The sequence below is a fragment of the Passer domesticus genome, chromosome 1 (genome assembly GCF_036417665.1).
Source record: "Passer domesticus isolate bPasDom1 chromosome 1, bPasDom1.hap1, whole genome shotgun sequence".
Classification (NCBI taxonomy): Eukaryota; Metazoa; Chordata; class Aves; order Passeriformes; family Passeridae; genus Passer; species Passer domesticus.
Window position 1 is genome coordinate 117,333,917 of NC_087474.1, and position 25,136 is coordinate 117,359,052.

Below are 25,136 nucleotides of genomic sequence, written 5' to 3' on the forward strand. Positions count from 1 at the left end.
TAATTACATATATTTTCTAATCCAGGACATTTTTACTTCATATCTCCAAATAAAATACCTACAGATTAATTCTAGTAATCACAATTTACAATGGTCATTCATATCCTCTTTAAAGCTGTTTGTATAATTTTTTTTTCACAGCTTTATTGTTGCTCATTCAAATAGTAAATATGTTATAAAGATTAGATTTCCTTTTGGGATTCTTCTGACTTGTATACAGAAAGGATGGTCTTCTTTGTAGTTTTTTAAATGCAAGAATGGCTTACCTTTATGTTGGTTTCTTCCTGAAATTGACACAGAAAAATAATGCAGTTAATTTTTCACACAGCTAAAACTCCTAGTGAATGATGTATTTTACTTGCCACTAATGTATTCCTCTCTCAAAATTTTAGGAAATTTTATTATTTTAATCATGAGTTAGGAAATAATCAAATTCTGTGATGAAAATTAATGGCCCTTGCAATTTAAAGTAAAGGTGGGCAAAGGCAAATGATGAGCCAAGAAAATGAACCAACAGCTTCAAATCCCTAACAAGTTTTCAGGGCCAAGTGCTTATTAATATTCTGAATAAAGTGATTAGTTTTATTAAAAATTAGCTAGCTAAAGCTGTTTGTGAGGCTAATATATTATTAAGTTATGCAATATAAAATAAAAAGCTATTGGCTTTAATCTCTATTTTGTTAGTGATCTCCTGAATAGATTTTGGGAAAGTCACCTTATGTGTACATTATCTTTTCTACTTTTAAAGGACTTAACATCCAGTGATACTAGCTTAGTTCTTTAATCCATTTAAAATTTCAAAAAAGTTATTTAATGCAAGAGACAAAAAACCCTTAAAATATCATGCAAGTTTGAATTACAGCGGTAAGAAGTAGGATTTGTTTTAGGTGAGTTAACTAGTTGTGGCTAGTTAAAAGGTACAAAAAAACCATTTTATATTAGGAATTCCAAATAGATATAAACATTACCTGAATATACATAACTGACATTAAGAAACTAACATGAGATGGTTCCCAAAAAAAGTTAAATTTCAATTAAAATTGGAGTGTCCCTAGACATATATCATCATTGTGATATTTGAGTCAGTATCTGTCCAAAACTTGCAAATTTGTCATGTTCTAGAATCATCTCAAACTACAGACAAATTAATAGAAATGAAATGAAGCTAGATGTCTCTTTTGATTGTCGGAACCCAGAGCATCTCTCTGGATGCCCTGGATGTCTCAAAGCCCTGGCAGGGGCTCGGAGACCCTGGCAGGAAGCCAAAGACACCTGGAAATTCGATCTTAATTCATGGAGCAAATTGCCAACCTTATATGAAGAATTACAGGTGACAAAAGTTTAAGTAGCATAGTAGCAGCAATCACAGGGTGAAGGAAAAAATTTTAGAGCACTGTACAGGTGGGTTTTGTATTCTGTACAGGGGGTTTGAAATTCTGTACATGGGGGTCAGGAGTCCCAAGATGGAGGAATGTGGGCATGCCCTGTCCTTCTTCTTTCTTCTCCTTGGCATCCATGTTCAGGATGATATTGGCATGTGTGGATTGGTTCATAGTGAAAGTGCACTTGCCAACAAGGGCGAAAAGTATTGGAAATTGAAGGTAAATATCTAATACGTAGTTTTCACTATAAAAGAGACAACCGCCCTGTGGGCGGGAGAGAGTGCCCTTGGCTGTCTTGCTGATCAGACCTCAGCTGGACAGACAGAAAAACTTTGTAGATAAGGAACAATAAACTCAACTGAAGACCGAAAAGCAAGAGTCCAGACTCCTTCTTTGAGAGCGCGGCCTGCCCAGAACCACCTTTTCCCATGCTGGGGCAGAGACAACTGACAGCCGACCCCAGCATTGATTTCAGTTGTTGCATTACTGGAGAAATGGCTACAGCAATAGTTAGAGCACTTTAGAGAACCCTGATTATGATGCACATTTTATACATGCAACATTTGTTCCAAAGTACCTGGATGTACAATCTATTTTGGTAAATATTATGGCAAATAATTCCTTTAGATGAATGAGATTTTTTGATTGCTGTCTTAATTAAAAGCATGATTAATGAATTACAAAACCTCATTAAAATAGGTCTAAATATGATATTTGAGATCTCAGGTTCAGACCTGTTGTTAGACTTCCAGTATGCCACCTAGGCTCCAATGAGTATCATTAGGGTCTGAAGATAGTATATTTATACTCAGGGATGCAATTAACTTTAATAAATCCTAAATTAACCTCAATTTTTCAAATCAGAATAAAAATAATCTATGTCTAATAAAAATCTTTTTGCTATTAGTAGTCTTTTGATATGTTGCTTTTTTAATGGGTTAATTGACCTAGGATTTCTGGAAAACCATGTTTGATAAATGAACTTTTAACTTACATAAACTCACTTGTTTGTAAAGGTTTTAAGCATTGGACTACAGTAGCATTATGATTGCTTCTAAAAATCAGTCTCAGCATATGTTAATGATAAATTGATTATGAGGGTTTATGCAAAACAGACTTCTCAGTCCTTGAATGTCTTGAAAATTCTTGCTAAAATACAGAATGTTCTTATTAGTACTGCAAGTGTGATTTGGGTAAATGTCTGGTTTCCCTAACAGGAAGAAAGGTGAGAGAAGCTAATCTGTTGAAAAAGTCATATGTGGTCTAACAAAGAGAAGACCAAAAAAGTGTCTTGTGCAATGGGATGTAAAATTATTTATTTATACATCTTCAGGTATAAATAGGGTGAATGATGAGTTTCAAGTTTTTTTGCTTATATGACTTAAAAGTAATAAAATTGGAAGACATAAATTATTATTATATCAAATGTACAATTTAAATTAATAAAAAATTAAAAAGTATTCTAAAACATCAAAATCTTTTATCGTTTTCCAATTTTAAAAAGAGTGAAAGAAAACCGGAAAGATAACGGCAAATAACTTCAGAGTATTTTTTTAATGGAGATACTTTAAATATTATCTCTAAACTAGTCACTTTAAATATTATCTCTAAACTAGCCACAATTAATAGAGAATGCCCATAACAAATAATTCCTTTATAGTAGTCAATATATTTTATATATATAAATCTATGTTGTACTTGGTTTTGAAAGTACCAGCAAAATGCCAGAAACCTTCCGTTTTTATAAACTTATCAGGAGTATAAAACAGTAATTCCAATACTTTTGCAACAACTGGGAGTGCCACTAGTATCCTTCACACTGAAAAGCCTGCTAATTGAGGAATAATCTTGAAGAAGAACACTTACTGTAGAATGTGATGCTGAGGAAGACTTACTCACTGCAGTAGCATGCCATGTTCTGGATCAAAGTTTCAAGTACAGTTTTGCATTTTAATGTTTATGTATGTATTCCTCTAAGGTAACAAGTAAACATTCAAAATGAATAGCTTTATTTATCTTCTAGCAAATTTATGAAGGCCTTAGAACTACTTCTTGCTAAAAAGTGCCATGCTGTTCATACTCAGCTGTCATTTCAGTAAAGCATGCTGATGCCATGATTCTTAGTATTTACTTTCCTTAATCATGTTAAATTAAAAAATAAAATGTATACATTTGAATGACACAGTAAATATTGCCGGCATAATTATCTTCAACATAATGGTCATGGAATGGGTCATAGAATGATAGAGTAGTTTAAACTGACGGGAACCTTATACACCATCTAGTCCACACCCTTCCCAAGGACGAGTTCACCTTCCTCTAGACCAGGCTGCACAAAGCTTCATCCAACCTGGTATTGAACACTTCTGGTATGCACAGCTTCTCTAGGCAACACATTCCAGTGCCTCACCACCCTCACAGTAACGAATTTCTTTCATGTATGTGATTTAAATCTACCCTCTCTTAGTTTAAAACTGCTGTTCCTTGACCCGTTACTTCAGGCCCTTTAAAAACGTTTCTCCATCATTTTTATAAGCTCTCTTTATATACTGGAAGGCTCCACTAAGCTCTGCCTTCTCTTCTCAAGGCTGAATAGCTCCAACTGTCTCAGCTTTTCTTCATGAGAGATGTTTCAGCCCTTTGGTTTTCTTTGAGGCCTGGCTCTGCACTCTCTCCAACAGAATTATGTCTTTCCTGCACTAAGAACCCCAGAACTGGATGCAGTACTCAAAGTGAAGTCTCACAAGAGCAGGCAGAGGGGCAGAATCACCTCATCTCACCCAGGACACAGCTGGTTTCCAGACAACATCCCTATGTTCCTCTTGGGATACCTGCCCCTGGTTCCAATGCCTGTAAATTTCCTTCTTGCACTTAATTTGGCCAGGAGGTTCTTACTTACACATGCTGGTCTTAGAAAAATGTGCTCTTAGAAACAAGTTGTTAAAGAACTGCCAACTCTGTTCTGATCCTTTATCCCTGAGTTTCCCAGGGAGTCTCATCCACTAGTTCCTTAAGTAACTGAAAGTTCACTGCTAAAATTCAGGGTCTTGACTTTACCCATTGCCTGGCCTATATCTTGTGAGATCACAAATCCTACTAGGTCGTCAGAGCTGCTGCATCAGGCAACCACCAATCCTGACCCCCCCTAATTATTTCATCTGTGTTGATAAGCAACAGGTCCAGCAATGTTTCCCCTGGTCAGGCTTTCTGTCTCTCAGATTAAGAAATTATCCCAAAGTCCAAGAGACTCCCAGACCACTTAGAAATTTCTTCTCTTTTCAAGAGGGGGTTAGGATGAATGGAGCCCCCCAGCAGAATCAGAGCTTGGAAGTGCAACTCCTCCTCTTTGTAATCCGCACTACATGTACTGGTACAGACTCCAGTACTGTGTCATAGTTTTAGAGAAACAAGTCAAAATTCCTTTGAGAAATTTCATGGTTGTTTCTCTAGTGGTTCTCAATATGTCAGCAACTCCTGGATTTTCTGTTACTCAAAGTTTCATCACTTTCCCCATTAAATCTATGTTAAAGCTCTCCTTATAAGTCTGTCCATTTTATTGTAAAAGACTTCTTGCTTCACTTTGTTATGTGAATTCCATCAACTCCCAACAAATCTGACATCTCAAAGGTCAATAATCCATGATCATCAAAGTCAAAACCACTGAGTATGTCACCAGCCATGCAGCCAAGCATTCACTAGATTAATTATTCTGCTTCTTCCTGAACCCTCTTCCTCTGATTGTGAAGATAGAGAGCACCTGTGCTTCAGCTGTAAGGAGCTGAGTTATCACTCAGCCTGGGACAGTGCATAAAATCATGCATAAATCTGCTGCTGAAATTCTCAAATATTGTGTTTCCTGTTGAGCTCCTCTTGTTGTTTGATGTAAGTAACCCTTGAGGTCTGTAATGTATTCATTGTATTCTAATTAAATGTTCCTTGTAGAATACAATACAGCTCTTCCCTCATTACTAAGAATTAGAAAAAGTCTTTTTCAAAGTAAACGCCTAATAATTATTGTTTATTAAAAAACTTTCATGAAGACTACTCACTTATTACACAGATTCAAAGCAAGTTCATGAAACCTGTAAGACTCCAGCTGACTACTGCAAGTCTGGAATATGAGTTGCAATATTTTTTATTGATCTAGCAAATTGGTCATGGGACTTAGTCCTGTGCAATGTCATATTTCTTCTTTTAGTACTCTCCCAGTATTTAACTTTGTCTTATGCTTTCTGCAAATGAATGGGCCTTGAAGGTTTTAGAACTGATGTCAATATGATGCTGGAACAAAGAAGAAGCTTCAGGCTGAGACCCTGGAGAGCTGATTTATCCATCACTTTCAACGAGCTAAAAGAAAGCTGTTGACAAAAACAAAATATTTCTGTGAGGAAGAACTCGCAAAACTGTCCGTGAAATATGTTTTCTATTTTTTTGGCAAGATATAATACCTCATCTCCTAGATGATAACATACATTTTTTACCAGGCTAGACACTCAAGAGTTTTTTGTGCATAAGCTGAATTTTAATAGCTCCCACAGGGAGGCATTGTGGAAATTGTCACACCATGTTTGATCACTATCTCCATCTAGGTTTGACACTATGAGAGGAAAGAGACATACCTGCTCCTTTAAAGAAAGATAAATCCTTCCCTTTCTATTCCACATGATCATGTGTCATTATTATCAGACCTGTTTGCATAGAGGCTATTCTCTATGGCAATAAGGAGAATTTACACTTTAAACTGTAACATTAGATTCTGTTTTATTGGGGGTATATTTTGCTAAGGCAGAAGCTAATAGTCATAAAACTGCTAATTCTGTCAAAAAATCAAGTCTTTTTTTTTTTCCTTTAATGTCCACTTATGGTTGTGAATCTTAGAATTTAACAGCAGACTGCATAGGGAAATACATACATATCTAGGTCAACAAACAGAAGCAATTTTTTATTAATGAAAACAACAAAAAAAGAGCAGTTTATTTTGCTTTATTATTCTTTCAAGTTCTCTAGTTTTAAATTGCAGAAAAGGAGTGTTCCTTTTTGTTTTTCTGTAATACAAGAGATTTATACTATCTCATAAAATTTATGCTGCAAGGCATAACAGCCGTAACAGAACTGAGAGTGCTAAGAAGGTCATAGAATGAGTCTTTATTTTTTTTCCAGTTAGACAGAATCAAAATAATTAGACTTTAAAAGATGGAAGAACATATTAAAAAGAGCAGGATATTCCTACTCATGCTTCACATGCAGCTGGAAATGGAGACATATTTCACAGATTTCACAGAATATTCTGAGCTGAAAAGGACCCACAAGGATCATTGAGTCCAAGTCTTAAGTGAATGGCCCATACAGTTCTCATTAAAAAAAATAAATAAAAGGTGTTAAAAGAGCAGGAAGATAACAGTCTCATCAATTTAATTAAAACTCTTAAAGGTAAGCTCTAAGTTGATTTCAGAAGTCTAGCAGGAAGAAAGCTTTTCATTTTCAATCCTCAAATAAAGTGACTTAACTTACTTAAGTGTAATTATTAATTGCAACTGTGGAAATTAAAAAATGTACCTAATTTAGACGTCAAAACTGCAGGAAAAAATAGAGGTCTCTCTACAGAGTTCTGCATAGTGGTGAAGGAGCTCTGAGACCATCTGTCCTATACAACTGTCAAAAAGGAAGAGCAACTTGTGTGCAAAACATAAGCAAAGACTGAATTTATCAAGGAGTTTGTTCTAAACAACATGAAATATTGTGCCCCACTTGCCTTAATTACAGTGCTGCATCTGAACACTAACTTCCCTGCATGTTGCAGGGCTCCTGTGGAGTTCTCCTGTAACTCCATTCCTTAGAAGTTTAGCAGCTCTGAAAGATCCTGGCATTACCTCCGCTACGCCGCTAACGGCTGCCCTGGCTCGCACTGGCTCCAGGGACAGGTTGGGTAAGTGGTGTTACAGCCTCAGTGCAGCTGTGTCTGCAGCTGCAGCCCTGCTGGAGTGAGCCTGCTGGAGTGAGCCTGACTGTCCCGCACTAGCAAGGGTCACTCGACACCCTTGGTTCACCAGTGAGGGGAAAGATCAAACATGGGGGTTTGTCTGTAGGGTGCTATAACTCTCTGAGGGTGGAATTTCCTCTCAGGAGGCATTTTATCTCTGTGGAGCATGTGCGCTCATCTAAATCCCTTTTTCTCTCTCATTTTCATGTGTTGCAATTATGAAGAATTTAATAAAGAAATAAGTGAACACACAGGATATTTGTCCCAGGAGGATACATGTCATGTGGGTAGGACAAAGAAATCACACTGCAGACAATTGAAACATCACTGAGCTTTGAAGGTACATCTATTTGCCTGCTAGGCAGAGAAGATACACATCTGAAAAAACTCAAGAACAAAGAAATTCTTGTTTCTTTGGCTTCTGTTAACATGCTTAACATTTCAATAACATTTTTTTGTTTGATTTTTTTCTAAAAGAAGATTATTTTTGTTGTTGTTTGATTTTTTAACAAAGTTGGGCCAAGTAATTTCAGAGTTTTACAGAGAGTGAAATAATTGTTCCACTGGGATTACAGGAATTTTAAGAGCTGCTTAGCAACCGCCAACTAACGGCTTAAGGTCAAGCTGTCTTCAACCACCACTATGGCCAATTATTTTGAAGTTGTTTCTGTTGAGCGCCAAAAATTGGATATCCAGCATGAGGCATAAGTGAGATTTGGGAGGAGTAAAATTCTGCACCAGACTCCAGGCAGACTGGCCTCCAGGCTCTAGGGAACTGCCGAAGGGCTTGGCACCTTTCTCTCATCCTGCACATATCATTCAAAATAGAAGAAAAAAAAAAAAAGAAACTGACAGACTTTGCTCCTTTGGCAAAGTCCTAACTGTCTGCATACCCTTTTTTATTTGATATGTCACTGAAAATCAGATTATTACAAAATATTAAAAAGTCAGAGAAAATTTTTTTCACTCTTTGTATGTCTTTTGAGAGTGTTTTCTGTATACCTTTAATTGTCAGAAGAAATATCATGTAAATGCTAACTCTATGCAAAGAAAAAATAAAATTGACCACTGAAAAGTATAGTAAATTGAAAGGATCACATATTTTTTGTGTTAATAAACAAAGAAACTGTTCTCTTTTCAGTAAGTCTGTTGTCTGATGAGCCATCACTTAGGAAGATCAAAAATCTGACAGGTTAAATTGATACAAATTGCATTAAAGCAATTAGAATATTCAAGAGTTTTTAGCACTTGAGCTTCCTGACAAATGGTCTTATAACAAGAATTGGTCAGTTTATCTCCTTTTCTGTCAAGTATTCACCTTCAATGAAAGTTTTGCATGCATTTTAATTTTTCTTAAATTTATTCATAACTAGATTAGCAGTTTCTAGCAATCATTTGTTTTGCTTTTCTGCTTTCAGCCATCTCTTTTTTTATACCACCTGCTGTATTTGCCTTCTGTTCAGAGTATGCATTTGACAGTTACTAATAATGCAGATTAAATTTACTTAGTATGACAGGCAAAACACTGTGTAAAACCAAAACAATAGAATCCCATATTCTTCTTCTCTGTTTAAGTAGTAGCTTAAAAGGCCAAAACAAATTTTTAAGATCATTAATTAATTAACAAAGCAGGTCTCTTATAGGACTTAAAAATTGACTGTGTGGAAAGCTGGCTATGGTAATATATTGCAAGGTTTTAACAGCTATATATATACATCTCAAGAACAAAATACAGTTACAGGTCAATTTTAATTTTTTTGGAGCTCATTAGCATTTGCTACTAATCAATATAGAATTTTTTTATGGAATGAAAATAAATGAAAATTAAGCTTAATTCAGATGTCTTATTTGCCTATTTTTATTATTTATTTGTCATTTCTAAAATGTCTGTCATTCCTTCTCATTCATGATTTTAAAAAAAGCTAGAAGAAAACTATTAGATGCCACTTTTTAGATGTAATGATATGGCCCAGACAGAAGCTGTGTTTATTATGCACTTAAGATGTGTGGTTAGATGATGGCAGAAGCAGTGAGTTTATTAAATGACTGCCCTTTGCACCAGTGGATCATTGACCTACAGCATCCTCCACATGGCAGCCTGGCAAAACTCCTGAATTGTAGCAGTCTGTGCCTTTTCCATGTATTTGACTTGGAAGATGCATGAATTCCAGGGATCGCATAGAAAAAGCTGTAGTGCCTCATACTGCATTATAATAGGATTGTTCCATAATTGGCATTGTTAATGGAAAAAGATTGGGTTGTTGGTTTTTTTGTTTAAATCTAGGTCAAGATAGAATAAGCATGTTAGACATAATTTAGCCCCCAGATGCAAATATAAGGACTCTTTTAAATGGAAATAGGAATAATTTAGAACATTAGAGAAGAAAAGATGACCTTCAAAAAGAGGAATTTCAGTAGATACATAAAAGGTATATTATAGAATATGTATACAATAGTAATTCATAAGTAGTCAACTACGCAGAATTTCAAATTAGCTGGAGATTCACTGACTGATGTATAAAAAAAGAAAAAATAATAAAAAGAAAAAAATGTGAATATAAAATTGGAGCTGTTAAAAAATGTTATTTTTCTTTCCAGCTGGGCCTTTCCCAAAGACTTTCATTAGACCTACAGATTGCAATGCATAATGTTCTGCTGTAACAAGGGAAAGAGGATTTTTTTCACGGTGTCTACATTAGACACCTAATTTGGGAGACAGTTAATTGCCTAGGCTCATTATATATCCAAAGAATAAAAGTAAGCATCTCCAAAGGGCACCTCAGAGCATCTCAATTAGGAGGAATCTACCTCCATTTATTATACAGAGAACCGAGACTTTAGTTTTATGGATCAGTTTTCTTAACCTGTGCAGGGACCGTGAATCTTACATTGGATTACCAGAGTTTTTAAGGAGATTTCCAGCAAACAGGTTGTCACCTGCTGAGAAGAAATATCCAGGTTTCTCTCCAGCTGTCATTAACAGAGACCTCAGCCAGTACCAAGTAGCTCATTTAATGCATATTGGTGAAGGGACAATAAAAACATCCAGACTTGAATAGAAGCAAGATGGGGCTTTGTTGTTTTTAACTGAGGACAATAGTGCAAAGCATGAAGGCAGAGTCAGTGGAGAACATGGAATGGTAGCAGGGGAAAAGAAGATGCAATAAGAGGGACTGCAGCAGAGCCCAGGGTGAAGGAAGCCAAGCAGCAACAGTGACAAAGTGTTTTGGTTACTGCCATAGAGCTTTCAGAGTTTGTGAAAGAGAAATACTAGGAGCATCTGCCACAGTAGGCTACAGCGAGTGAGTGGGTTTGGGATCTCAGAAGCTGGCACGCAAAAGCCAAAAAAAAGAAAAACAAGTGCTGGGAAAGAGCATTCACATCAGAGATCTGCAAAAGCAACCTCCATGCATCATTAAAACAACTGATATGATGCAGTAGTGAGTGTTACAAAGTTACAAAATTCTGACTTAAAAGAAATGGCAAAATGATCATGGCTGCATCTGGTAGTAATAGAGTAAACCTCAAGAATTGTGTTCTGGTACATAATTCTAGATTAGAAACTCTTAATTTTGTACCTTGTGCATGATGATCCAAAGTAGCTGCATGTACTCACTCTGAAGCATTTACAACAGGAAGATAGAAAAGGAAACTATCAACAATAAATAATTACATATGAGAAAATATTTCAGGGAATACTGAACTTATATGAATAAAAATTATAAGTGACATCAGTAATTATAAAGGAAGTGCTGAATCTGACATATTTAATGATAACATCTAAAAAATGTCAGAAATGGTTTCTGATAACATAGGTGGGAGTGACAAAGATGCAGAACAGAAATTGGGAAATAAAAGCACAAAGGACAAAAACAAATGCACCTCCTGAAGCAAACAGATCTGTGAATCTAGGCCTAAGTAATCAATAAAACATAGATTACTGTATATTTAGATAATTAAAAACTCATCTTTACTTGATACCAGGTGATAAAACTTTCTATGACAGTACCTTGGTCTATATGGACAGGTCATTTTGCTTTTGCACCAATGCAGGTAAAAGATTAGAAGGAAACTGAGAGTCCCTCATGTCAAATGAACAAACATAAATGCATATGCAACCTACATCAGAACATATTCTCATAATCTGTGCTGGATATGTATTCAATAGAATTTTGCCTTCTCAAATCATAAGATGATTAACTATTGAGAGGTGATACTAAAGCAGAACTGGGCCTTAAAATTTGACTGTCTACACTGACAATCTCAACAGAAATTGGGCACAGGACAAAACTGGGAGCCCAAAACTTCTGAATTTAGCACTTGAGATATTCTGCAAATTCACATGCATCATGAAGATATATATTAATAAGAAATTAATCTATTATGTCAAAGTGCATTGCCTCCACTGTCACTGAGTTTTGTTCACTTGTAAAACTACATTAGTCACTTTATATAGCTTTGGTCTCAGCTACTGGGTATAGAGATTTCCAAAAATGTACTGCTTCATTGCAAACCCTTTTTCTGTCTGTGGTTTGATATCTAACTTACTTACTAACCAAGACATTCCAGAGACTATAATTTTCTCCTAACTAGTCTCAGTATCACCAACAGTTTTTGTGATAATGATTTGGTAATGTGTGACATTTCCCAATAATTCTATTTAACATGCAATAGATGAGGACCTGTGCTCCATGGGGTCATGTTTTGTCACCCAAAATCTTCAAGTCTTTAAAAATTTTGCCATTGAAAGAAGTATTATAAAACTCATTGTTTTAATTTAAAACTGTTTCATGGCCAGAGAATTAAATACAGGCTTTAAAAAGCCAAGACATCAGTTTAGCCTCCTGGATCTCTGAAGTCAGAGAAAAAAGATGACAATTAGACAAAGAATAGACAAGATAGAGATAGTAGTAGAGCATTATAATTATTAATATTTTTGAAAAGAAGTCCAAACATGAAAGAAATCAGAGGAGAAATGTGCAACACAGCTAGCTTTTATCTTTTATTTGCTATGAGAAACAGCCTCTAGAAAGAACTTGGAAAGATTCAGGCACAATAATAGTATGCTATTAATAAAAAATACAACAGCAAGATGAAGGAAAAATCAAGGGACAAAGAAAGGTACATGAAAAAAGAAGAAACAAAGGAGACAGAGAATGAAGCAAAGAAAAATAATTCATTGCAAAATTTCATTCCTATCCTTTTATTTTCCCCCATCCATCTTCCTTTGTTCTTTCTTTGTGGTATTTTAAGATATGAAGATTGAATTTCTCCTTCTGAACATTGACTAGCATGCTGTGATTGACATGTCATCTGACAAATGTTTTGCAAAAATTGAGCTATATATCATGTATAAATTGTTCTGCAGTTGGCTTCATAAAATTGCTGTGCTGCAGTTAAAAATCTTCTAGAAGCTACTCACAATGGTAGCATCAGTCCACAGATAAGAACTGAAATGTTTTTATTTTAGACTGGTTGATTCATCTTTCATAATTCTATGAACAAATCATTTGCAGTTGGGTTGTAATAGACTCTGGTGTCATTTTTATTTTTCTTAATACTTTTCTTAGTCCCAGGGAAACATATTAGATAACATCAATTGCAAACAGAACCAGTTTTATCTCCAGTATTAACTGCACTGAATTCACAGTAGTGTTCCATTGTTAAAAAAACAACCAAACAATAATGAAAATAAAAAAACAAGGAGTCAAAGCCCTCATTTAATAGCACTGAAGTTAAGATTTTGCCTTTAAAAAACACATATCAGGTTCATCACCTTCAAGCAACCAACCTTCTTATACACTTCTGTTTTATTGTTGAGTAAGTCACAGACTCATAGAATCATAGAATTGTTTAGGATACAAAGGTCCCCTAAGATTATTGAGTTCATCCATTAACACAGCACTGCCAGGTCCACCACTTGTGTCCCAAGTGCCTACATATCTACACATCTTTTAAATACCTCCAGGGATGGTGATCCAGCCCTCGCCCTGAGCACCTGTTCCAGTGCTTGACAACACTTTCAGGGAAAGAAATATTTTTTTAATATCCAACTTAAATCTCCCATTGCAACTTGACGCCTCTTGCTTTCATCACATTTTACCTGGCAAAAGAGACAAGAAAAGTCTATTTTTCATTATATCGACCAGCTCAATACCACAAGTGCAGAAATTCACATTTTCCCTTACCACAGTCTCAATTTCCTTGTACAAGTTTAGCACCATATATATTCACTGGCCACTTTCAAATAAATAAAGAAAATATTAAGCTGGAACTATAATTTCCTGGAATTTCCCCCTAAATAAAAAGACACTGAAAATCTATGGCAGATATAATTTTTATTGGATGTATAGATTGTAAAAGGATTCTCTAAAACTGCTCAGAGATCCTGTGGTCTCTGAAATGCTTGGGAAAAAAAAAAAAAAAAACCTTTAGCTCAAAATAGGAGAGATTGGTTACACTGACACAATGAGTTTGAAGTCATATGAAGCTGTAACCTAAAAATCTAAGCCTTCTGGAATTGCACTATCAGAACAGAGGATTTTTTCTATTTTATTTTCTCAAGTATCTTAACATTTTTTTGCCTATTTAAATCATGACTTTTGGAAAGCATGTGTGATAATGCAAGGAAAGTCTCTTACTTGTGCTGATATATGAAACTTGGGATTAAAAAGGCAAAAATAAAATCCGGAATATGAAGAGAAAGTTAGCTTACATAACTCAATTTATACTCCAAATAAGCGAGGGTCACATAATATTTTGCTTATTTTGCTTAATATTTTGTATATTTTGCTTTCTTCTCTAGGTAAAAATACTATATATATTCATTTCTGACAATGAAAATGTAAACATTTTGAAAAATTATATTATTTGAAAAAAAAAGTTTCACTCATCTTTCTCTTTTTCCCATTCTTTGTTTTTTCCTTATCTGAAAGTGCCCAACAGGGAATGAAGATAGAACTCACGGATGTCTAACTGCCTGCATGCCATCAGAATAAACAGAAGTAAAAGATGGCATTATTTCCTAATTATAGCTGTATGTATGCAGGCATCAGATGTCTTAGGTTTTACCCCCCATTAAATGGAATTGTGTAGCACATGAAAATTTTTTACATCAAAAAAATCTTAGAACTGCAGTAACATGGATGCAAATATTACTTGCACATAGACAGATACTAGCAATAATTTTAAAGTATTCTAATTGTTTCCCATTATAATTGAGATTTTCTTTAAAAACATTCTAACAAGTATTTAATTTATATTAGTTGTGGGTTTGGCAGTTTTGACTGATTTTTGATGTATTCTTTAAAAGTTTAAAAGTGTTTCTCTTTATACTAGGTCTATACAACAGTTTATAATTCTTTAAATATCATTAACCTGAAACCAAGATTAAACTTTTGAAGAATCTAAATGTCCCTGCAAATTACTACCTAAAGTCATAAAATCATAATATATGCTGAATTGGAAGGGATCCATCATGATCACCAAGTCCAACTTCTGGGCCTGCTCAGGACACCCCAAGAATCACAACATGTGCCTGAGGGGGGTGTCCAAACTCTTCTTGTACTCTGACAGGATTAGTGCTCTGAAGTCAGATGCCAATTTTGCAACCAGTTGCATTTTCTGTAAGTTTGAGGCTTAACTTTACTTAGGAACCCTATGACACTTGGGGTTATTCATAATATGCATTCAGATTTGCTAGTCCCATCGTTTCTTCTCTGGTGTACTCTTGGAAAAGAACAGGTGATCGCATTCAAGTGCTGCAATCTAACTCTTGCACTCTGAGTGCCCCATTGTGGATAACAATAACAGTTCAGAAGGGGGTTCTTTTTTGCTCTTCAGAATCCTTTTGATTAGACTGAAATTGCTAGTGCATAATTTAGTTCTGGTGAATGGTGAAGAGAGTATCTTTTGAAAATGAAAGAGAAAGAGAAAAACACTGATTTTCACAGGAGTGTATTAAGGATTTAAGCATACATACCTAGATTCTGATTTTGAAGTACATTGATTGTTTTCTTCTTTTGTTGAGCATACTCAGCTTCTAGTAAAATTCAGCTAAGTCTGCAGATTGTAGCACATAAAGGTGATTTTTTTGCAGGTTTTCCTTTATGAAGATCTGGAATATATAAATAATATAGGGTCATTAAAAAAGTAATAATTGTTTTGATTTCACAGCTATCTAAAATGAATTATGTTGAAAAATATTTAAAGATTACAAAGATTAAATAAAAATGTGACTTATTATGACCTTACCATGAAGGATACTTTCTTTTGTTCTCAAAAGAAAGAGTTCAAATTAAGCATAAAAGTTTCAAAAAAATTTTATTTAAAAAGTTACAATAAAAGTATTATTAAAAGTTTAAACAAAAGTTAATTATAACCTAAAATTTTTAATAATTAAATTTTATGCAAAGAGTTCCATTCCTGTAAAAATTTGTGCTCTGTCTTGGAGGGCCTTTCTGGGACAGAGACAGTATACCAAACCACTGCCAAACTCTGCACTCTATATTTCTAAATATTTTCTAAAAGTATGGCAGTTGAATATTTTAAACAGGAAAGAGACAGTGAAAAGGGATGTTATTTCCTTCTAGAGCTCTCTGAGAAATGTCTCTGGAATTGAGTCTCAACATAAACACAGAAAGAGGATATAAAACCTGAACCTTAAAATTTTAATAAATGTGTGATTCATTTGATTACTGATGATGGATTGACCTTGATTTCCTGTTCTAATTTCACCACTCCAGATTTATAAAGGAAAACAGCCTTTTGTTCCAGGGATCAAAATTCACTCACTGTGCTGCTGCTTTTAAAGAGCAATTGAAGCTGTCAGCTGCAATTGGCAAAGGAGAAAATAAATAATGAGTCCTTGAATTGGGTATGATTCACTGCTATGGGAGACTTGAAATGCTACAGAGTCTGCCTCCCAGTAGTAAAGCCTTAAACAGGGCTTTGCAATGCTGTCTGTATTCCTAAAAGTCAGTTTCTACAGTACAGTTTTGAAGTGTTACCATGCAAAACGACTATTCTTTACAGAGTGTCTTTGCAAGCATCTCATTGCACCTGCATTAACCAGACATGAGACAACAGCCATGGAGTCATAGAATGGCTTGAGGTGGAAGGAACCTTAAAGAGCACCCCTAGATCCAACCCCTCTACCATGGGCAGGGATACCTTGCACTAGACCCCACTGATCAGTGAGCTACATCCCGATGACACGATGTGGTGTGTGATCAGAGGCCAAATGACATGAGGCATTTACAATTCCCACATCCTGTGGTGCTGAACCTCAGAGAATAAATACATCTGCATGACCACAAAGTCAAAGTCTAAACCCCAGGGACTGGGGCTAATATTATGGTGTATGCTTCTATGTACAACGTTGCCTCACAAGGTCCTTGACTTCTGTATGCAACACTTCAGTTTACGGGAGTGTTCAGAAATATGGGAAATAAGTACAACAATTGCAATTTTACATAAACATGAAGGCCACTGAAAAAGCATTTTAACTGAAGAAGAATAATAAGAGAACCCTTGGAAGAAGTAGTCTTATTTAAAAGTTTTTACGTGAAGATGGCCAGCATCCTTTCATGTAAAATTAATGTCTTTTTTAAGGACAGTTTTTATTGCTCTGTGGCAAAAAAATCTGCTGTTATTAATTAAATTAATTAAAAATTTGAAATAATGAAAAAAGAATCCAGCTTACCTATCACTATTTGTATAGTTAGAGCAAGGTGCAACCTTTGTGATTTGCAGCACAAAAACTTTTCTGACAATTGTCCTATTTGTCTTTTTGAAAAGAGGAAAACTATTAGACTGGAAGATTTAGAGTAGAAGTCTTAAAAATGCACCTAGAAGCTTATGTAGCAAAAAAGTTAAGAACTTATTTTAAAGTTATTAAAAACTTCATTTGAATAGCTAGAAGCTTCTTTCCAAGCTTGTTAAAAGACATTCAGAATCTGTGTCTTTGTTCCCACCAAGCCTTGAAGGCTTAGAATTTAATTTAAAATAGTAAAGTTTTATTTTCTCAAGCTCAGAGGCTCCTTAAAGCCTAAGTAATTCATAGGACAATCAAATTCTCTTGTATATGACGTGACATAATCACTTTTAAGAAAATTTAAAATGATGCCATGAACTGTACTAAGTCTTCTGGCCTTCATCAACCCTTGCAGTAATTATCTGTCCCAGAAAAAGGCTTTTGGAGACATGAATTGGTTATAAATCACTGAAAGCATTCTTGCTGTACTTTTTAATTAGCTGATTTGCAGCACTTATTAAAAGATAACTTTACTTTGTGGCTCCTGTCTGTCTGAAATAAATTTGATTAGACAAAGACTTTTTGACACCTAAGAAGAGTTGTTTTCAATCACTTTTATGTAAAATAATTGCTCTTTGACATTGCAGTTTAATGCATAGTGTCAGTTGTGCCAGAAAAAAAACAACTGAAAACCAAAACCAAACCTCAAAAGCCCCAAACTCAGAGTTCAGGGCTTCACTACAGGTTTTATACACAACCTGTTTTGATTCTGGATTGCATTGTAGGTTCAAGACGTTGAAACATCCTTTGTTAGCATGCCAGTGTATATAAACCTGAGTTTATTAAAAATTTTCCTACTTAATACTGACATTTTCAACTAACATTAACTTTGCTGTTAAAAAGGTGTTTATGTGAAATCCAGAGTAAATGTGACACTAATAAAACCTGCACTGTAATATACTGAATCTTTTAAGTCTGTTGTTTGTAAAGCAAAACTATCATTAGGATACAGCAAGGAAGAGTGCTTCATGCTGAAGATCTTTTATGATGATACATCAAAGAAACTGCCTGATAAATCTGATTCTTAGATGATAGGTACGGAAATCTTGCCAGAGTGTTGGGTTATTTGGTATACCTTGACTAGACAATGATGTGATATGAAATTTAAAACTACTCAATAGGTGATATAATTGGGTCTTTTTTGTTTATGAAATAAAAACTATTTGATAGTAGATTTTTTTTTCCTACTTTTCATTATCATTAATTCAACCAGCTCAGTTTTATATCGGAAGAATGTTTTGAGAGGCAATGTTTTCCTAAATTCTGTGGGTTCAATATTTAAAGTACCCCATGGACTGGGTTAAGAAAGCCTTCTGAATATATTAGTGAAGGCAGGGACATCTGAGATTAAGTATACCACAAATAGAGAGGTTTTGTTACAAAGTTTGGAGCCAGTATTATATGATATATTTCATATTAATAGTAAATCCATGCTAATACAGCAGTCGCTACAGAGAGCTTAAGAAACAATAGCAGTAGAAAATGTAAAGAAAATGTAAATGTGGGGTTTTTTGTTTGATTGTTGTATTGGTTTTTTGTTTTGTTCTTGTTTTTTGGTGGGTTTTTTTGACACCTTTAATATCATTTCTTAGGGACTTCATTTTCCTGATATTTTGTAGGAAGAAAATAGAAGATGCTTAGGAAACTGACCAATTATAGACTCAAAAATGATGGTATGAATTATGATTGTCTCTCCAGGAAAGAAACAGTGTCTCTCTGTTCCTCTTCAAAAGTTTGTGGCTCAGCTGATGTAATATAGGTTTGCATTATGATATAAGGATCTCTTTCTTAATGATGCTGTTTTACTCTTCCTGTATAAATTCCATTGTTGTAGTAGCTCATATACATCTATCATACATGGAATTTATGTCACTCATATGCTTGGAATGTGGTTGGAAACAACTGCAAACTCACAAAGGCATTCACCATCTAGTTCTCTCAAACAGATTCACGTACTATTACATACATTTTAGTTCTCTGCATAATTTAGAATAGAAATTGGAATTTAGACTCTAACTGAATGACTGTGTTACTATTTTCAAATTTATATTTCTTTCTCCATATCCTCTTCTTGCCCCAAAATTCTGTACACACCTGTCCACCAAGTGGCAAAGTTTCAACAGTTTCAGTGCCATCCTCCTGACCTATTTTTCCAGCCATACATTAATATAAATAAATTACTTATATTCTAATGTAAAGGAAAAATCAATAAAGTGTCATCTGAGGATTACAGACCTGTGGGAAAAGATGTCTCTTATCAATCCAGAATTACTATTCAGAGCTCTGGAGAAGCTGAGATACCAGGGAAAGTTTTTGCATGTCTTCTGAGGCGAATAGTAACCTTCTCACTCTGTTAAATTACAAGTTGCTGCTGGTGTTATGTGATGAGCTTAGACATCCAGCCCTTGGGTGCAGATTCTGCTCAGAGTAGAGGCTCTTCAGGAGCACCACCAGCATGCCCAGCTTCCATCTGATGATGTGATGTGTGCTGTAGATTCTCTGCATTCTGTCATCTTGCCCTGTTGATTCCCAATTATACCAGATTTTCAAGTGTAGCCAGAAATGTAGGACTGTTCAAGCATTGCTTTGATGAGGATTGTACAGAGTGTGTTTCCTCCAATTTAGATAGGATGGAATTGGGTGTGAATTTCAGCAAATTTTCTGTGGCCTTAATCACTAACTTTATTTTATTATTAGAAATTAGGAAAGAAAGGAAGAAAGAGGGATAATTAGATTTCTCCCTGCTTCAGGCTCCATCAAAGATACATTAAAAATCAAGCTACAAAGAGATATCTAACAGAACTTTTTAAAGATAGAAAACTAGTTAAACAAAATGGATAAATACTTCCAACTTTTCCTAACAGATAAAGCCTACACTGAATGCTTTGAATTAATGTAAAAATGTTTTACATAAAAAAATGAAACATAATATGAAGATCTAAGAATATGTTACTGTGCTTATCTATGTAAATTGCTTAACATCTTTCCTCTCTTGTACAAGACTTTACAAAATTTCTGATTTCACTGTATCTTCTTTTCTGTCAATTCTGTCCTTTTTGTGCCTTTTATTTGTACTTCCCTAACCTACAAATAATGGTAAATGCATGCAGCAGTCCCAGCCCAGTTGCTCTCCCACTCCATTAACCTATAGAGAACTTGGCTGTGTAGCAGTTGCTCATCCAAGTGAATCATCCTCGTAATTAGGTATGTTGCAATTGTCATTAGGTGATCACAGCAAAATGCTAATTCAGAGGAACAGTTTGGTGGAACTAGTTTTTTCCCACTCTTGGACTCTTTGAAGCAGAGCTGTCATACAGTTTCATGGCATTTGTATATTTTCTTTCTACCGTTAGAAAATAACCTCATCAATTTAGGTCAGGTTTTAATCTCAGTCATGAAGACACTCAAGGCCATGTGCACTTGGCTGCACTCCCTGCACCTGAGGGGATACAGCTGAAGGACCTGCTGGATCACCAAAACTGTCACATCTCATTGTTTGGATGTGATTGACTGATGCAGTACCACACTTTTCATGCTTTAATGAAAAACTCCAAATCATGCTTTTCTTTAAGCAAATGCATTAATTTTTAAAAGATTATCTTAAGCTTTCTTTTCCTTTTTGTCTTGTTTAGGGAAAGTGAAAATAACAAATGAAGAGGCATCCATTCTGCATAAGAATTTTGATGTAAGGGAATAACCAAGCATTAAAAAGTCTATCATTTGCAGTAATGATGCTATCTGCTACTCATTTTACAATTTATTCCAAAGAAAGAGAGGTTCTCATTCAGATCCTAGACACATTTTTCACTGTGCTTAACTGTTAGATTTGAAGAGGCTGAAGAGAAATTATTATTAGTGTCAGATACAAGTAGCACTGCTGATTTCTGAAACAGTCTATGTGATTGTATTATTCTGTGATTCACTCTAGTTTTGCTGGGAGACTGTAACTCATACTGTATATGAACTTTATGCTTAGCCTTTGAGACAAGTCTTCTAACTTTACCTCATTTTTGCACTTAATATAGTTTGCCTTAGGATAAAAAAAATAAAATCCATAAGATTTCATTATTTAGGGTGCCCTGGCACGCTGCTTAACAGAAACTAGTCCCTGGGATGGAGTGAGGTTTTAAAAAAATGTAAGAACTTATGCCATAGATTTTTATCTTACATCTTAGCTTGGATTTTGTCTTCTCTTGTCTAACTTCATGAGATTTCAGTGTACATCAAGGTTGTGGGAAAAACCCCAAAGTTTTCATTGAAGGAAATTCAGAAGGTCCATTTTTTTACTTTATACCTGTTTAAGGTATTATTTTACTCTCATGCTGTATCAGAATAGAAAACTGTAGAATAAATAAGGAACTTATAATAGTGCATATTTAAAAGTGACAATTGTCATCTTTAATAGTGGTCAAAAATAATTTGTTCTTTGAAGACTAACCTAAATTTGAAAACATTCAGTTGCAGTCACTCTGATTGACAGTTCTTCTGTTTTAGTCATTATTCTGATGATGTAAGAGCTGGAGGGTGCATCAAAGTGGAAGATTCAACTAAATGCAACATTGTCATATTTGCCACATATGCATGTTTTAAACTAAAATGAATTTTAATCTATATCATGGAACCATAAAATCATAGAATGACTTGACTTGGGTTGAAAAAAGACCTTAAAGATGTAGTTTTAACCCCCTTTCAATGGACAGGGTCACCTTTCACTTGACCAGGTTGGTCAGAGCCCCATCCAACCTGGTCTTGAACACTTCCAGGGATGAGGCATACACAACTTCTCCAGCAACCTTTTCCAGTGCCTCATCATCCTGAAAGAATTTTCCCCTAATATCTAACCTATATATACTCTCTTTCAGTCTGAATCAATTCCCTTTGTCCTGTCACTACACGCCCTTGTAAACCATCTGTCTCCATCATTCTTGTAGGCTGTTCTCAGGTACTTGATCAGCTGAACAATCCCAATTCTTCTAAAGATAACTTGGAGAAAAAGAAAAAAAAAATCACACTATTGAGTGTGGTTATCCGCTCAACTGGAAATTTGATTACAAATTTCCAGTTTCAGCTTTTCATTGGGTCTGGCCAAAATTTTTAAGTTTTATAATAGCATAAGTAAAAGGAAGATGTGACCCATATTATCATGTTCTTCAGAGACCTCATTGCAAAGAAGGTAGAAAAATGTTAATAACTCTTTTCCATGCAAAATTTATGTCTTACGAGAAAAATTGCATTTTGTTTTCTCTTGCCATCTCACAGAAACAAAGGTTCATGCACATTTTAAAACCTATAATGCATTTTCTATTTAAAATGCAGTCATTATAATGACAACATGTCACAGATGGCAGATGGTAAAAGGGACAGTTTTGCAAAAGTATATTCCTAAACTACATTTATGCATACTGACAAATAAATAGAATCACAAGGTCAGTTTGTATATTCCCTGTTCACATTTATGAACACTCACAGACATGGGAAACACCATTACAGTCAATGAGATAATTCTTCTGGATAGCTCTCAGCATCTGCAAAAGGTTAATCACCTGATAGAAATCATTTTATAAATGATTTGACAAAGATAAAACAAGGACTACAAAGGTACAAAATTTACAGTAAATAATTTAATAAGTCTCACTCATAGGGAAGTCATATTTTATTAAAAATGAAACAGGGTTATTGCTGGGATAAATAAATAATAGCAAAGGACAAAAAGGCACATTTGAAGGAGGACATAAATCCACATATCATAGTGAACCAATTGATCTGTCACTGAATAATGTCCATCTAAGCAAACTCATTGATACTGGGGGAAACTGCTCTTGTCATATGCTAATTATATTTTTATCAGAGTACTCAAGAAACCTGTGCAAGAAATCTTCTCTTTTTATGCATCTCTATACTCTCAGAGACCTCTGTAGAACATATTAATCCCCCACTCTCCCTCCAGCAGGTTCACCTGGAGTGGGATGTTCAGGACCACATCCAAGCAGGTTTTGAATATGTCCAAAGAAGGAGATTCTACAGCCTCTCTCAGCAGCCTGTTCCAGTGCTTTGGAATGCTCAAAATATTAGAGAAGCTTTTCACTACATTCTAATGGAACTTCCTGTGTTTCAGTTTGTGCCCATATTGCCCCTTGTACTGTCACTGGACACCACTGAAAAGAGCCTGGCTCCATCTTCTTGAAACCTGCCTTTAGGATATTTTTATGCTTTGATCCCCTCTCAGTCATCTTTTCCCAAGGAAAAGAGGCCCAACGCTCTCAGCCCCTTATCCTCTCATAACAGTAAATAAAGTAGAGATTATACTTTTGCATTAAAATATCTGTTTTTAAAATGACATTAATATATACAGCTTCACTCTGTCAACAAAAATGCCTAAAATTTACAAAAAATATGTCTTCAGGAAGTCATATAAGCAAAAATAATTCAATATTTTAATATGTTCACATTTCAAACAAATTTTTTTAGGTTTTTCCCATACATTCTGCACTTTGTTTAATTGCAAACAATTTTATACATATATATAAATGTTTTGTTTTCTGAGAGTGATATTCTGAAGTCATGATGATTGACCAATATCTGAAGTTTATGTTCAGACAGAATTTGACCTTACCTCAGACTCAGAACACGTTATGCAGGTCTGCTGGATCAGTGGCTCACTGTTGCTTCCTCTTCTATTTTGTTCACAACAACTCTTGCATTATATAAAATTTTATTTCCTTATTTTAGTTTTTACTGGGAACTTTCAATGATATTGACTCTTACTAAAATTCAGGATTGGTTCTCTCTCTTCAGTAAAGGTTTAGTAAATTTTTATTTTGTTGAAACTACTGTATTCTTTACAGAAAATGTAGGGAAAACTTACACAGTGAGAGAACTTTCATAAAGACCATCTTAAAATATCTGAAGAAAGAAAAACAACCACAGGTCTCAGATTTATATTTGGATCTGCTATCTTCAGTTTAGCTTCTCCTACAAAGCTGAAAAAAATCTTATAATCATGGTTGTTTTTTAGTCTGGACTGCTGAACTCTTCAGAAGCAGAACATCTCTTCCCCAGGAGAACAGAAAATGCCCAGGGAATTCAGCCATCTCTACACGGAACTATGAGAACTGAGGGCTCAGGCCTTTCATGGAGACTGTAAACATGCCTGCTTTTCATTTGAAATTACTGTGAAGCCAAGTTTTAAAAAAGTATTAAATCTCTTTATGAAATAAAAATTCCACATTTTTTTCGGATACCACTCTGTCTCTCACCCACCCCTAAAGAACATAGATAATTATTGCTGCAGGGTGAGAAAGCAGAAAGAAAGTGAAGGTTGTTAATGGTTTCTATTTTTACACAGATATAAATGATGTTACCCAGTGGGACCATATAAGAATCTAGGTGGATAGACATCAGCAATCATGTTACACAACTAGAAGGAATAAGATTATATCCAATGAAAATTATGAGAATATTTTATCTATTAAATAATCTTTTGAAACTGATTATTGCACAGTAATAGAAGTACACAATAATTATAGAGGGAGAAGAGGGAATATAGGGATCAAGTTTTTCCACAACAGACAAGCCAAGTAGGAATAGATAACAATAACTTTCAAGAAACTACCTTTCTATTCCTGAAAAGCCATTAAAATATTGTCCCAAATATCTCCTAAAATCATTAGAAATACATAAGTGTACTGTAAATATAGCATTTTGCGAGCTTAATTATTTTTTGGACATACAAACATCTTTTGAAATTTGAAAGGATCTTTAGAACTCTCTAGACTCTCTCTTGTTTCTTGCATTGCATGCATTCCCCTTTTTGCTGCTTTTGGTACATCTGCACTTTGATTCTAAGGTTACACTTCAATGGAATAATCATCTTACAGGGCAGATACCATCTAGGTTTAAGACAATGAATTCAAATGTTGCTGCTGCTACAGCATAGAGGTCAGTCCAGGCACCTGCGCTC

The 25,136-nt window shown here is 34.9% G+C and overlaps 2 long non-coding RNA genes across 6 annotated transcripts in view; one reads left to right on the top strand and one right to left on the bottom strand.

Annotated features, from left to right (window-relative positions):
• The window catches only part of LOC135278324 (uncharacterized), a 47,482-nt gene that overhangs the window by 10,006 nt on the left and 12,340 nt on the right, over positions 1 to 25,136 (top strand). The gene's annotated exons all lie outside the window — the stretch shown is intronic.
• LOC135278307 (uncharacterized) overlaps positions 4,722 to 25,136 on the bottom strand; it is a 34,131-nt gene continuing 13,716 nt past the window's right edge. For 3 of the 5 annotated variants that reach the window (XR_010345826.1, XR_010345828.1, XR_010345830.1), the window contains 2 exons: positions 15,344 to 15,478; positions 11,061 to 13,465 (listed from right to left, as the gene is read on the bottom strand). This is a non-coding gene — a long non-coding RNA (uncharacterized LOC135278307). Of the gene's footprint in view, positions 5,741 to 10,940; positions 10,980 to 11,060; positions 13,466 to 15,343; positions 15,479 to 19,411; positions 19,696 to 25,136 lie in introns of those variants that run through there. The other 2 variants (XR_010345827.1, XR_010345835.1) reach the window with 2 other exon arrangements.